We start from the raw sequence: 12,508 nt of genomic DNA, 5'->3' as shown, positions 1-12,508 counted from the left end.
GCAGCCGCTAGACAGTGCTACCAGCACCACCCGTGTGTGTGAACTGGAGAAGACTGAAGGTCTACAAGAAATTAAGTGGAAGTGCCCCACTGACCTCGGCGTAACAGTCCCCGCTCAGCCTCGGCTCCGAAAGTACCCCAAAACCAACTATAACGGACACGAACGATGCTTCAGCCACAAGTGGTACGACGAACGCCCTTGGCTGGAGTACTCTATCTCGAGCAACCGGGTGTTCTGCTTTCCATGCCGAAAATTTGCCAAGCATCCGAATAAGGTGGCCCCATACACCATCATCGGCTTCAACAACTGGAAGACTGCTTTGGAAGCGACAAAGGGCTTCCGGAGGCATACTACATCTAAAATTCACTTAATGGCAATGTCCGCCTGGTTAGAAAGGAAGAAGCAGTTGGCACAGCAGAATGGAACCCCAGCTTTCCCGGATACTGGGCAGATAGAGAAAAACAGGTATTACCTCAGAAATATCGCCGAAACCATCCAGTTCTTAGCCGTCAGCGAATATCCTTCCTGTGATTGTGGATCTGTAAGTGAAATGACAGATACAGAATGGAGTGCCGAAGGACTCTTTAGATTATTGTTCCTTCACGCGATGCAGAAAGACCCCAAATTAAAAGCCATTGTTGAGGGTGTCCCCGCCAAAGCTTCGTACACTTCGCCAGCTTTTCAAGAAGAGGTCCTCTCTGTCATGGGTTTGACAGTAACGGAAGAAATTGTTTCCCTCTATAGAAACAGTGAGGTAGACTTCTATTCTCTCAAAGCAGAAGAGATCCTCAGCCCTGAGGGAGCTGGGAAGCTCTCTGTCGTCATCAGGTTTGTCAAAGACGGACAGTTGGCCGAACATCTCCTGGGACTCTACAAATTTTCGAGGCTTTCTGCTCACTGCATAGCGGACGTTCTGCTTTGGGCCCTGTTCAGCTGTGGGTTTAATCCCGAAGAGCTAATTGCACAGTGTTACGACAGTACTAGCCTCCTCTCTGGCAAAGCCAGTGGCGTTCAGAGCATAGTTCAGGAGAAGGTTGGGAAGGCGGTTCCCTGGATCCATTGCCGTGACCGCCCGTTAGATGAGGTCATCATTAACGCTTGCTCGAAGATCACTCCCGTCAGGCACTTCTTTGAGCTGTGCGATCATCTGCGTCTCTTCCCCAAAAAGCGTGGTGTGAGGAAACGTTACTCGGGAGCGAAACTCGGGAAACTTCTGGAACAGAGTGGGACCGGGCATTTAGCCACACTCGAGGCTGTATCTAATAACTTAAGCGAGATCCTCCACATTCTGAATGATTTGTCAGAGCCCGAGGGCGCCATATTGGCATCCACAGACCTCAGCCTGGAAGCTGCTGGCCTGCGGCGCAGATGCGCGAGCGTGCCATTCGTATTTTTGGCCTACCTCATGCGAAATATTTTGCTCGTGTTCCAGCCGGGTGATTTGGCACTACGAGATTACAAAACACCTCTACAGAAAGCGTCTCTGGCGGTTAATGCTGCCGTTGCAACCCTTAAGGACAGTCGGGAGCAAGCAGACGCCACCTTTGAAGAGCTCCTCAGCCAGGCTCAACAGCTCTGCATCGACAACGGTGTTGCCACTGACGACGAAACAAGGAAGGGAAGTAAACGCTTCAAGAACTCCCTTGGGGAGGTCTCACAGGTCAACGGAACATCTTTCTGCATGGAGCTGAGACAGGTACTGTCAGAAGTTTACGACTGCTCTATTTCAGAGGCCGAAGCCCGGTTTTCGGGCCGCAATGCAGAGTTCCTGGCTGTTCTAGACTCGGTCTCTCCCAGCTCAGCTTCATTCCTAGAAGTACCAGCACTGATGCCTCTCTTGGAACTGGTGAACGCCGACATCAAAGCCTTTACCAAAGAAGCCGCCGTTGCCAAAACGTCCATCTTGCCCCCAAATCTGCACTGCGATAAGGAGGAGGAGATCCAGAGCACTGTGAGGGCACTGTTCCCACACAAAATGGCGTTCCCGAACCTTTATCGAGTGCTCACGGCGGCTCTGACCTTCAGCGCCACACGTGTTACACGGGAATCTGTGCCCTCCTGGTTGGCCCCTATCTCCCCCGCACAAAAAAGATTGGGGGCTGATCCCCGAAACAATAATTTGACTTTACTGGCTTCTGAGAAATTGTTCACGAAGAACATGAACTTTGAACTATTTCTAGAAAGATTCCAGGCGAGATCATGCCAGCTGCAACTTCAGTTGCCCCTCACCAGGGTCACAGAATCATAAGAGCTGGAAGAGGCCATAGAGGCTAGCTAGTCCAAACCCCCCCCCCCCCGCTCAATGAAGGATCAATCTAAAACAATCCCTGACAAGTGTCAATCACTTGTCAATTTCGCAGTTTGTCCGTTAATGAAACTTCATTCTTAATATTTGAATTTATGATTTTGGGAACTCATTGCTGTATTTCTCTTTTATTTTTAATATTTTTACTTGACATTTTATAACATGCATTCAGGGATTCTAACCACAGTTTACTTCTAGTTTGGAGAGAAGTGAATAAAGTTATTTTGTAGGTTGGATGTAAAACTGTGGCTTCTGAAAGCGGACGTGTTTATTGTCTAGCAGGATGCGGTTCTGTGACAGAAGCAGAGGCTAATATTGATTTTACTTAACTTGGAGCTGGTGATCTTGGTACAATTCTTGGCCCTCCTGCCTCCAGAGGTGCAGAATCCGGTCAGAAAGGCTGGGCCGCTGCCAGCCAAGCAGTGGCCATAGCTGAGAACTTCCTGTTGAGATGGCAGGAAAAGCAAGTGAGAGTTTGAGATCAGTGGTTCCAGGAAGCAAAGAGCATATGAACTGTGCAAGGGTGGGCATCAAAATCTGCTTGTTCCAGGCCTGGCAGCGAACACCAGGAGCCACTCCGGGCATGGAGTGGCTTCCAGATATGGTGGCGGCGGTGGTGGCCGGACTCCAAGGTGCGTGGTTGGCTTGGACTGGCTCAGCAGTTTGGGGGGGGGGGAGATCCCCCCACCCCCCGTTCCTTATAAAACTTAACAGACAATGCTTAAAATTGGTTAAAGAACATGAAGGCAGCCTTTCTCTTTGTTCTTTGGAAAGTCAGCACAGTAGAGAGGCTAAGAGTGTTTGGACTGGGATCTTGGAAAGCCAGGTTTGAATCCCCGCTCTGCCAGGGGAGCTCAGTGGGTGATCTTGGGCCAGCCAACTCTCTCTCAGCTCATTTCGGTGCAGTGGTTAAGTGCGGATTCTAATCTGGGAGAACCGGGTTTGATTCCCCACTCCTCCACTTGCACCAGCTGGCTGACCTTGGGCAAGACATAGTCCTGTCAGAGCTGTCCTTGGAAAAAAAAGAGCCCTTTCTGTAGAGCTCTCTCAGCCCCACCTACCTCACAGGGTGTCTCTTGTGGGGAGGGGAAGGGAAAGGAGTTTGTGAGCCGCTCTGAGACTCCTTTGGGTAGTGAAGGGCGGGGTATAAATCCAATCTCAGCCTGACTTAGAAGAAGAAGAGATTGGATTTATACCCCGCCCTTCGCTACCCGAAGGTGTCTCAGAGCAGCTTACAATCTCCTTTCCCTTCCCTTCCCCACAACAGACGCCCTGTGAGGTAGGTGGGGCTGAGAGAGCTCTGACAGAAACGGCTCTTTTTCAAGAACAGCTCTTATCAGAACTATGGCTTGCCCAAGGTCATCCAGACAGGTGCAAATGGAGGAGTGGGGAATCAAACCCGGTTCTCCCAGATTAGAGTCCGTGCACTTAACCACTACACCAAACTGGCTGTGTGATTTACCTCACAGTTGTTTTGAGGATAAAATGGAGAAAAGGATCCCCATGGAGGATAAAAGCAGCACAGAAATATGTAAATACATAAAATTCATGGCTGTGGAGGGCAAGAGGGTAGGAAGGGGTTGTCCTGTGAATCCATGAGGTCCAAACTATATTCCAGGGAACTCATGGGGCTTCCTCAGAAGCATCTCAAGGGCTCCTTAATTATAAGAGCCATAATGGTAGTTAAGTTTCTCTCAAAGAGAACTGTCACCATTATTGACCTGTCATTGCAGGCACATGGCATTATGGGTACACGGCACACTCTGCTCACGCCAGCAAAGTATGCCCAACTTACTGTTCTCCTGTATGGACTGAGGATGCTCCCAGAATCCTCTAGCACAGGGGTGTCAGACATGCGGTCAGGCCCCCAGAGGGCTTCTGTCAAGCCGGCAGTGGAACTGGCTGTCTTCTGCTGCTGCTTCCAGTTCTACTGCTGCTGCGTCATCATAGGTTTGCAGCTTACAGATACACACCTGAACAGCATAGTCAAGATTGCAACGGCACAGACATTTTGATGCAATAATTCAGAGCAAGAGGTGTCAGTTATCAGACACTGTTAAATAAGCAAAATATTGCAAGAGGGCTAATGTTAAGAATGTTTTTATTTTAAGTTTAAAAAAAACACCCTTTGTGTTTGTGTCCTTTATAAAGTTTATATCTCCGCTACCTGGCATTACGTTTTATGACACACATGGTCCAGCCCAACAAGGTCTCATTTATGTCAGATCCGGCCCTCATAACAAATGAGTTCAATACCACTGCTCTAGCACACAGAGATTTAGTAGCAATGACGCAATACAGAAAATTTCCCATGAGTCCACTTTTTGAAGTCAGAGCGGGCTTCTAAATTTGTGTTACCTTCTGAGAACATGGCAGCACCTACCTCTTCCTCAGACGACCCTTGAAGACAGTTGCATGTGTACACCCTGTGGCAACGTGAGGATCTTTGGGTCAAGAAAGGGAACAGAGGATATTTCCACCCCCTTCCTTTCAAAGCCACATTACAGTGTCAGGTGAGTGGCTCAGCAGCCGAGCTCCTGCTTTGCTTAAGGAAAATCCCAGGTTCAGCCTCCAGCATCTTCACCTGAAGAATCTCAGGGGTTCGGGGAAGGTCTTTCTTCTGTCTAAAACCCTCAAGAGCCGCTCGGAGAATATTCTGCTAGACAGCTCAGGGCAATGGTCCCCAATACAACATGGTGAGTGGGCGCAGCAACAAAATGGCTGCTGCACTTACTGGCGCCCACCACAAAATGGCTGCTGCACCTTACCTTCAGTCACAGTGAAGATCCTTGTGCTGTGGTGGCAGCTGTCACTGAAGCAATTTTTTTTTTTTAATGTGCACAGCCAATCAAATCTCCAATGGCCAAATTATAGGCTTCCTTGGCAGAAGCTCCACCAAGTCTTGCCCACTTTCTATTATTATTTGGTGGCAATCTTGTTGGGGAATAAGGGTTTGACCTGGTGTGGTAGTTTCATGGTTGTGTCTTCACATTCCAGCTGAAAATACTGGCTGACAGATCTACCCCTTCAAGAAACAAATCCGCCCTAACCACCGATGGAATAACAAACTGCAGGCCACAGAGGAGCTCCAGTTTGGTGTAGTGGTTAAGTGCCTGGACTCTAATCTGGGAGAACCGGGTTTGATTCCCCATTCCTCCACTTGCACCTGGCTGGATGACCTTGGGGAAGCCATAGTTCTGGCACAGCTGTTCTTGAAAAAGGGCAGTTTCTCTCAGAGCTCTCTCAGCCCCACCTACCTCACAGGATGTCTTTTGTGGGGAGGGAAAGGGGAAGGAGTTTGTAAGCTGCTCTGAGACTCCTTTGGGTAGTGAAGGGCGGAGTATAAATCCAATCTCTTCTCCTTCTCCATTGACCGCAGACAGAACATCAATGAAACAGAAAATAGAGGCCTTAATATTCCTCTGAAAAAAGTTCAACACACCGTCTAGAGCAAATTGTTTTTAATTTATAAACACTCCAAAAAAAACACCATGTTGTGCCACAAGAACCTCTCTGACTGTTTTGTTCCCACGTATCCTTCAAAATAAAATTACCTTCAAGCAGTACATAACACACAAATTGTATCGGCGTCTGAACGTACCTCCAGGCCGGCAAGATGCTTTTAGGAGGCTCCCCATAGGGTGCGAAGGTGGCCGACCCCCATCATTTGCCCGAGCACCTTGCACTTGGAGGTATACTGCCTCAGAACATGGAGGTTCTATTCTTGGATCTCACAATCAGCAGCTTTTTGTGAACCTATCCTCTGGTAATGTCTCTAAACCTTTCTTTAGAAAGTCAGTGGCCATCCATCTCGTGGCAGTGAGTTCCATAAGTTAAATACGCATTGTGTGGCTTTCTTTTTCATTTTCTTAAAACAACTGCAGGTCGACACAAGGAGAACATCTTCCCACTGCATCTTAGTGTTTTCAGGAAAAAAGTACTATTTATTCTACTCAACATTCAGAACTATACATCTCATGTCCACATTTCCTCCCCCCCCCTAAATTCTTTACCCGTTCATGAAAGGGGAAGTATATCAGCCCTTTTCTGCTATTTTTGCCATCTCTATGACAGCTTTATTGGAAAGACTCAAACATGCTTGAGATGTCCAGTGTATCCTGCTGATTTCTCTTCTTTTTCTAACAGGATTGCCAAGTGATCAGAAAAAAAACTCCAGGCTAGTTTCTGTACCTTTAAGAAAAATCTGATATACAGAAATCGGCCAGTGAAAATTTTCACAGTTCGGCACAGTCAACCTGCTAATGGCTGTAGATCATGCTGCAGTTAGAGGCATGGCTCAAGGGACCAAAAGCCAGCAACCTCTTATTCTGGGTGGCTTTTCTACCTACCCCACTATTTTTTTAGCAGCAAACCACTGGCAGCTGGTAACACTCCTCTCCATCCTAACAGAGAAATCCTCATGTCTACAGATCAAGCTGCCATTGACGGCAGAAGAATGATCTGGCTGGACTTATATATTTGGTTAGCTGGCAACCCTCAGAAGTGTGTGTGTGTTTGGGGGGAATCTAATATGGGAAACCTCTTCATATCCAGTAAGTTTACATTAAATGTAGAAAAGAGCAAGAGTCCAGTAGGCACCTTAAAGACTAACAGAATTTGTGGCAGGGGAGGAGCTTTCGTGAAGAAGAGATTGGATTTGCACCCCGCCCTTCACTCGGAGTCTCAGAGTGGCTTACAATCTCTTTTCCTTCCTCTCCCCACAGCCGACACCCTGGGAGGTGGGTGGGGCTGAGAGAGCTCTTTGAGAACTGCTCTGGAGAGAACAGCTCTGAGAGAACTGGGACTGACCCAAGGTCACCCAGCTGGCTTCATGTGGAGGAGGAATGGGGAATCAAACCCGGTTCTCCAGATCAGAGTCCGCCGCTCTTAACTACTACACCGCACTGGCTTAATCTAAAAAAGTGAGCAGTGACTCACAAACACTCATACCATGCCACAAATTTTGTTAGTCTTTAAGGTGCTCCTGGACTCTTGCTCTTTTCTACGGCTACAGACAGACTAACACGGCTACCCATCTTGATCTACACTAAATGTGTTAGTCTTATCAAGCCACAAGCCTTTTCCTGTTTTTCTCTACCAATCCAGTGAAATGTTCTGAATCGAAAAGTTTAAACTTGCTCAGTTTCTTGTGTACATTAAACACTAACTAGTCTACTTCAGGAAGGGGGGGGGAGAAATCAAGGTTAAAATGGCCGACATACCTCCCAGAATCCTTTTGCTTCTCACAGTATATAGACTAAATCTTGTCTCCCTTTCTTTTATTGCTGCCTGGACGGTGGATTTCCTACCCAGTTTTAAGTATTGCTTGTTAGTCAACAATCTTCCATCAATAAACAAGTGATTTGCACTCTGACTTAATATAAGAAAGAAAGAAAAAAAACTATGCAGGAACTGATAAAACACCAAGAAGCACAATCAGGAAGGAATTCCACATACAGCAGTATGTCAGAAACAAGGAATTTTTGTGAGTCCAGGTTAAGTGGGTGAAACGTATTGTTTTGGCAACTAGCTTCATCAAGGCCGGCCGGTGTGACGCGTCTGGAAAGAAGTCGAGCTGGGATTCAAGTCCTGTGCCTTTGGAACTCCCCGAGGGCTCAAATATCATGGTACAATTTCGCCTCCTTACAGAATTGTAGCTCTGGGTGCCAGTAACGTGGGCTCAAGACCAATATAGACCAACCCGCATCTGACAATCTGATGTTAAAACGTCCAAATAACTCAACAGAAGAATGAGCAAAAGTGCCCCCAAATGCACGGTTTTTGAGATGGATTAAATGTCTTTGGGTGAAAGAAAGACATGGAGGAATACAGTAGAGCTAAGCACATCCAGGTCTGGTCAGTGCTCAGATAAGTTAATATCATGGAAGCTTAGATGTCAGAAAGGGCAGGAGGTCAGTATAATTATGAGCAAACCCAAGTCCCTTCAAAACAGGTGCTGCAAGACATTCTAAAACCCTGATGGTGCCCGCTGCATCTCTGCATGAGTCCGTGTGCTGGGCCGTGCTTCCTCTGCGGGCAAGTAGTTTTGCTACGTTTCTGCATGGGCGACGATTGGAACATTCACTTTCTGCCAATCAGGAAGGGGGGCGGGGAGCCAAATTAGCCACTCAAATGGGAGTCTGCCTCTGCATGAGTCACCGCTCTAAACTTGCTTCCTTCCAATCAGGGCCTACCCAGATCAGTGACTCATACACAAGGGAGCAGGTGGTCTTCTGTGAGCAGGTAGTTCCTTACTCTGATATGTTGGGGAGGAGAGCATGAAGCACATGTCCAATTCTAAATTCAGACTATACCTGTCTGGGGTACCAGAAATCTGGGAGATGCTGAAGTCGCTACAGGTATATTAAAAGGAGAACTTGAAGGGTGCCTGCAGTACTACGAGCAGCCTTTTTAATGTACTTCTGTGCGCAGCCTAAAAGATTATAGGGTACTTCCCATGGGGCAGGAAAGGAGCTCTAAATCTGCCTTTCTCTTGGTATTTTCAACGCTGCTATCCTGCACACCCTAACATGACAATAAGTCCCAGTGGGTCTCTTTTTCTCCTTTATAGCTAGCATGGAATTACACAGAAATCATACCAACATCTAACATACCAATTTGGTGAAGAATCAAGGGACTCCTGCTTCTGAAAGGAGTAAGCCACAGATTAATCATCGCTCCCCACATGGTGATTCTCAAAAAACCAGTGTGGTGTCGTGGTTAGGAGTGCGGACTCTAATCTGGAGAACCGGGTTTGATTCCCCGCTCCTCCACATGCAGGGGCTGGTGTGACCTTGGGTCAGTTACAAGTTCTTTCAGAGCTGTTCTCTCAAGAGCAGTCCTCGAAAGAGCTCTCTCAGCCCCACCTTCCTCACAGGGTGTCTGTCGTGGGGAGGGGAAGGGAAAGGAGATTGTAAGCCACTCTGAGACTCCTTCGGGTAGTGAAGGGCAGGGTAGAAATCCAATCTTCTTCTTCCACAGAAAACCCATTCAGAAATCCTGGGAATTGCATTACAAATAAAAACTACCACCAAGGTTCTAGTCCTCTCGACTGCAAAGGCAGGATGAAAGTATATGTTGAAATCTCCAAGGCCAGAGGATTTCCAGACTGGCCAAGGCAGGGTGGGGAGTGTGAGATTCAAGCTGTGCGCCCCTAATTCATGACCCCTTCTCCATGATCAGAATAAATCAAGCAAATGCAGAGAAACACATTTGCTTTAAAGAATTTGCAGAATCCAGCTCTTCTGGGGACACAGTGCTGAGGGTTTTGGAATACACACACTTAATGCTCCCTCTAGTGGTAAATCTGTGTTTGGACTGGACCCATTCTGTGTGCAGGGGAGGGAATCAGCTGACTCCTCTGCATAGGGGGGGGGACCCATAGGCATAGAAATCTAGCATGTCAGGGTTCTACCCAAGCCTTCTCTCTGACAAGCTAGCTTTCTGTATGCAGGGATTTGGAAGGGGGAAATGGAGAAGCAATCAGTCGCGTGACCCCCTATCTACGGTCTGAAGTGGAAGTCGAAACAGCAGTTATCCCCTCAGTAAGAGCTCATGATTAATGTCCTTGCCAAGAAATGTACCTAAATTGTCAAATCGGGGCAGCCCCCTGGCAAGGGGTCATGGGAAAAGATGCCTGAAAAGTGGAGGTGCACACTTCCAGGAAAGGGGGAGCTTCCACAGCAAGCAAACCCAGAACTGCTTTCTTCACGACAGCTGAGGTTTAGCACAGCAGGCACAAAACGACTTTGCTGAACCACAGGAGCCGCAGTGACTATGAGGAGAGCGGGTAATTCCCTACTCTGATATGTCCAGGGTGGGGGGAGCTGGCCATGAAGAACATCTCCCGTTCCAAATTCAAAAAATATATGTCGTGGAAACCAGAACTTTGTGGAACGCTGAAGCAGTAACAGAAGAACTTGAAGCCTCCCTCTCTGGTAGGCCGACTTTAGGAGAAAGACCACTTTCTAGCTCTTTTCACATGCCAGGATTGGATTTAAGAACGTAAAGAGCCCTGCTGGATCAGACCAGTGAGGGTCCATCCAGTCCAGCATCCTGTCTCACACAGTGGCCAACCAGTTCCTCTGGAGGGCCAACAACAGGGCATAGAGGCCGAGGCCTTCCCCTGAGGCTCTGGGATTCAGAGGCTCAGTGCCTCTGAATGTGGAGGTTCCCCTCAGTCACCATGGCTAGTAGCCACTGACAGACTTGTCCTCCAGGAATATGTACCCCCCACCCTCAGCAGGCTCGATGCACACAGGCTGTGTGCTCACCCATTGGCAAGATGGCTCCCTGATGGTTTGGGGATGCTCAGAAGATAGATTAAGCTTAGACAGTTCCCATAACAGAAGACTATCAGCTCTTGTTCTGGTGAGGGACAAGAAGAAGGGTGAGCAGGTGGGTTTGGGGAGGGGCCACAACTGAGGAGCGGGTTGACAAAGAGAACTTTTTCTCACCCTCCCAAAATACTAGAACTTGAGGGCATCCCAATGAAATTGATGGGCAGTTGGTTCAGGATGGACAAAAGGGAATACTACTTTACACAGAGAATGATTAAAATAGGGAATGTGCTGCCAGAGGATGCAGTGATTGCCAGTGGTCCTTCTAAGCTGAATCAGTGTGAGCTAGCTCACCGTTTTTTAGCCTCCGGCTCACACGTTTTTGTCTTAGCTCAGGAAGGAGGGCTCCAGAGCAAACTAAATTACGCAGCAGCCAAATCGCTCGCTCACAACTTTCATGCCAGTAGCTCACAAAGTAGAATTTTTGCTCACAAGACTCCACAGCTTAGAGGGAGCATTGGTGATGGCCACAGGTTTTAAACAGCCTTAAAAGAGGATTAGAGAGATTAATGGAGGATAGGTCTATCAATGGCTACTAGCCCTGGTGACTGAGGGGAACCTCCACATTCAGAGGCACTAATCCTCTGAATCCTGGAGCCAGGAGGCAACATCAGGGGAAGGCCTCGGCCTCTCTGCCCTGCTGTTGGCCCTTCAGAGGAACTGGTTGGCCACTGTGTGAGGCAGGATGCTGGACTAGGTGGACCACTGGTCTGATCCAGCAGGGCTCTTCTTATGTTCTTAAAATCCACATTACCAGAGGTCTCCAGTTTGATCCCCAGCTAAAGGACATCAGATCACACTTTCCTTTGCCTGAGGGCTGTGACGAGTCAGAGCAGCACTGCGCTAGTGACAGATCGACGGCCTGATGTGGTATAAGGCAGCTTCATAGGTTCAAAGGCAATTCTAGTTAAATGACCCTCCTCCCCCTGTGCAGCCAGGGCCTTGCCCCCGCTTCACTTCCAGACTGGCCGGGCAGCTCCCCTTCAGGGGACATTAGGTGGACGCTTCAAGCAAGCTGGAAGCCAAGGGAGCTTGTGCAGTTAGTGCCACTTGGAACAACCGCCCAGGAAAACAAAGAGATGCTTACCAAGGCAACAGAGAAGGACTGGTGTGGGTAGAGGGATCAGGCTTGGGACCAGTGAGGCCTGGGTTCAAATCCCCACTCAGTCAGGATGGAGCTCACCAGCTGACCTTTGGACGTTCAGTCTCTCTCTCAAAGTTACCTCAGAGGGCCGTTACGAGGATAAAATGCAGGCAGGGAAAAAACATACAACACCGCCTGTGCTCCCTGGAAAAAGGGCAGGACAGGATCTGGCACTGGAAACCAAATCCGTCCCTCTCCGTGGTACTATCTGACCTCTTGATGCTCAACCAGGAGCGTACGTTACCGTGATCATCCATGCCAGCAACCCTGAGAGGCAGGCCAGTCTCATTCTTCCCAGCGTTATATCGTGGCGAGAGAAGGCTGGGGAGACCCGGGTTCAAATCCCCCACTCAGCCATGAATCTCGCAGGGGCCAGTTTCTCTTTACCTAACCTACCTCACAGGGTTGTTGTGAGTATAAAACAGAGAAGGGGGGAAACCACCTCACCTCTGTGAGTCCCCTAGAAGAAGATAAAAATGTGATAGGAGGTCTGTGGGGAGCCTATTCCCCCCCCCCCCACGGCAGACCGTCCATGCACACAGACCCTATCATGGCAAGGGATGGTTTAATGCTGCCTCGACAGGTTGCCTTTGCATGCACTTTTAAACAATTTTGCATGCCCTTTTAAACCATTTTGTTCTTTTGGGTTGTTTTTTTTTGTAGAGTACATCACCTCTCGCTCAGTGATGGTGCTTGATAAAGTTCGAGTTGTCGCTGAAC

At 48.4% G+C, this 12,508-nt stretch overlaps 1 protein-coding gene across 1 annotated transcript in view; it reads right to left on the bottom strand.

Moving 5' to 3' along the window:
* Positions 1–12,508, bottom strand: part of LOC107106595 — a 450,486-nt gene that overhangs the window by 293,048 nt on the left and 144,930 nt on the right.

This window comes from Gekko japonicus, unplaced genomic scaffold, assembly GCF_001447785.1.
Source record: "Gekko japonicus isolate JY-2015 unplaced genomic scaffold, Gekko_japonicus_V1.1 scaffold542, whole genome shotgun sequence".
Taxonomy (NCBI): Eukaryota; Metazoa; Chordata; class Lepidosauria; order Squamata; family Gekkonidae; genus Gekko; species Gekko japonicus.
The sequence above is the reverse complement of the archived record's forward strand: the minus strand, read 5'-3'. Positions and strand labels throughout refer to the sequence as shown.